Source organism: Oncorhynchus tshawytscha, linkage group LG28 (assembly GCF_018296145.1).
Source record: "Oncorhynchus tshawytscha isolate Ot180627B linkage group LG28, Otsh_v2.0, whole genome shotgun sequence".
Classification (NCBI taxonomy): domain Eukaryota; kingdom Metazoa; phylum Chordata; class Actinopteri; order Salmoniformes; family Salmonidae; genus Oncorhynchus; species Oncorhynchus tshawytscha.
Genome location: NC_056456.1, coordinates 2,758,666 through 2,761,652, shown reverse-complemented (window position 1 = coordinate 2,761,652; position 2,987 = coordinate 2,758,666).

Sequence of the window (2,987 nt, the reverse complement as noted above, 5' to 3'; positions counted from 1 at the left end):
GGGGCTTCAGTGGGGCAGAGATGGAATGAAGACTTTGGGGGTTTTTCTAGGCTCCGATGTCTTTCAAAAAAGAACTGGGAGGGTGTAGTGGAGAAAGTGTGTGCCAGACTGTCAAGGTGGAAATGGGTGTTGCCCCAGCTGTCTTATAGGGGACGGGTCCTGGTAGCTAATAATCTTGCTGCTTCTACCCTGTGGCACAGACTAATGATTTTACAGCCACCAAAGGGTCTGATACAAGAGCTTCAGAGGACCCTTGTCAATTTCTTCTGGTCTGGGCAACACTGGATTAAAGCTGCAGCCCTGTACCTGCCACTGCACGAGGGTGGGCAAGGCCTGGTGGACATTTCCTCTAGGATCACGGCTTTCAGGCTCCAAGCAGCCCAGAGATTGTTGTACAGAGACTGTTCTAGCTGGGTCGAAACAGCCTACATATTGATGAGGAGAGCGGGCTGTTTGGGCTTCGACAAGCATCTTTTCCTCTTAAAGCTGGAGGGGGTGATTTGACTGGCCTGACTCCATTTTATGAGTCTGTTATGCAGGCTTGGAGAGTCTTTGTCAAGTCCCGTAAGGCCTGCACGCCACCAGGGATGTGGCTTTTTGAAGAGCCTCTTTTTCACAACACTGCCATCCAGTCCCGTGTTCTGGGTTCAGCTAGCCTACGTTCATGCCTGTTAGGCGTGGGGTGTACCAAGCTGGGTCATCTGATGCAGAGCAGGAGCAGATTGGAGGAGCTGGGAGAAAGAGCGGGGATCCGATCATCTCGTCTACTGAGGAAGGTCGTCGATGAGGTCTGCGATTCCTTGCCAGTGCTTCATCTGCAGTATGTGACTGACACTTCCAATTCTGATCGGTGGAAGGAGGGTCTGGATTATGTGTTCCCTGCACTGATTGTTAGTGCTGCGATGGGGGCATTTGAAGAGGACGTGGGGACGCTGCTTTCCTTCGATACCCCGGAGCTGGGGAGTTCAAGGAGGTGGGAAAGAAGGCCATGTACAGAATATGTGTAAAGGTGTCCCATGCCTCTTCCCTGGAAGGGGTAAAATCGACGAGGTGGGCGGATGTGCTTGGTCCAGGTGCCTCTCCAAAAGGCTGTTGGCGATCATTATATAAACTGCCTATTGATAAGAGGACAGCTGACCTCCAATGGAGGATAATACATGGAGCTATAGCCACCAATATGCATCTGGTACACCTGGATCCTACTGTTGGGGAGGGGTGTCCATTCTGTGCTGGGTCTGAATCTCTGGCACATCTGTTTTTATTGTGTCCCAGGTTGGTTGGGATGATTGAACTGATCACTGATTGGTTCTCAACGTTGGGAGAGGTTTTCTCTTCCCAACTGTATATATTTGGGCCAAAGTACAGGTTCAGTCAAAAGGGTGTAGTTGTGTTGCTTAATTTTTGTGTTAGGGGCAGCAAAATTAGCGATATGGAAGACCCGAAAGAACAGCATTCGGGGACAGGGGTCTGTGGATGTGGTGGGAATGCTGGAGGGAATGTTGGCAGCGAGACTAAGGGTTGAGTTTGCCTATTACAAACTTGTCAACAATATCGATCTGTTTTTGAGTATATGGGGTATACAGAGGCTGTTGTGTGTAGTTACTGTGGAGGAGGAATTGGAGTTGTGTTTTTAATTGATGTGTAACTGTGGTTTTGTATGAGTATTTATTGTGTGGTGGGCCCCCAGACCCAATAAAGAGTATTTAAAACTCAAACTCTCTCTCTCTGTCTTTCTCTCTCTCTGTCTCTCTCTCTCTCTCTCTCTCTCTCTCTCTCTCTGTCTTTCTCTCTCTCGGTCTCTCTCTCTCTTCTCTCTCTCTCTCTCTCTCTCAAATTCAAATTCAAATTCAAATTCAAGCTTTTTGGCATTTGTGTCAATATTGCCAAAAACAATGTATACAATATACATTGTAACAAAATTATAAATGATAGCAAATAATAATATAAAATGGTAGTAAATAATAATACAAAATTAAATACAAAAATAATACCAATAAAATGGTAACAGTCAATAGTAGAAATGTAATAAATATAAAATCAAATTATGGAAAATGAAACTATAACTAACTTATAACTAAATAACGGTCATCTTCTTCTTTATATCAGTACTACAACTACAATCATCATTACTACGACTACTACAACCATCACTAAACTGTTATCACTACCATTACCACCCATATTTGGAATGATAAATAATTATAGTAATAACAATAATAGTAATAATAAGTAAGTTACTGCTTACTATGCAGATGTTATTATTCAGTGTCCCTCAGGCTATGGCAGGAAAATACATATTTGGCTGCAAGAGGAGCCATTACTCCTTCGCCCAGGAGTATTCTTAGTTTTTCCTCTGGGTTGAATTTGTAAAAATTTGGAATATATGTAGTCATTTCTGTGAATAATGAATCTCTTTGTGAGGAATATTTATCACAGTAAAGGAGAAAGTGCATCTCTGTCTCTACCTCCCCTGTCATGCAGTGACCACATACACGCTCCTCTTTGGGTAGCCATGTCTTTTTATGTCTGCCGGTTTCTATTGCCAATCGGTGATCACTCAGCCTGTACTTGGTAAGGATCTGTCTCTGCTTCGTATCTCTGACAGAGTAGAGATAATCAGCCAATTCATAATCTCTGTTTAGGGTCAGATAGCAATTTAGTCGGCTTTGGGATTTTGTTTCGTTTTTCCAGTATTGTAAATATGATTCCTTTGATTGGTTCATGATTTTGCTTATTGGAATTCTTTCTTTTGAAGCAGTGCTGGTGTCAGCTTGGTTGGTGAGGTCCAACACCAGCTGACTGAGAGGGCTCGTTTCTGGGCTCAGCTCTTGGGTTTGAAGTGCTTTAAATTGCAGACTCGAATTTAGACTTGAATTTAGATGTAGCCAAAATTTTAATGATCTTTTCTGTATCTTCATTATTACTGGAAAACGGCCCAATTCTGCCCTACATGCATTAGTTGGTGTATTTCTCTGGACTTGTAGGAT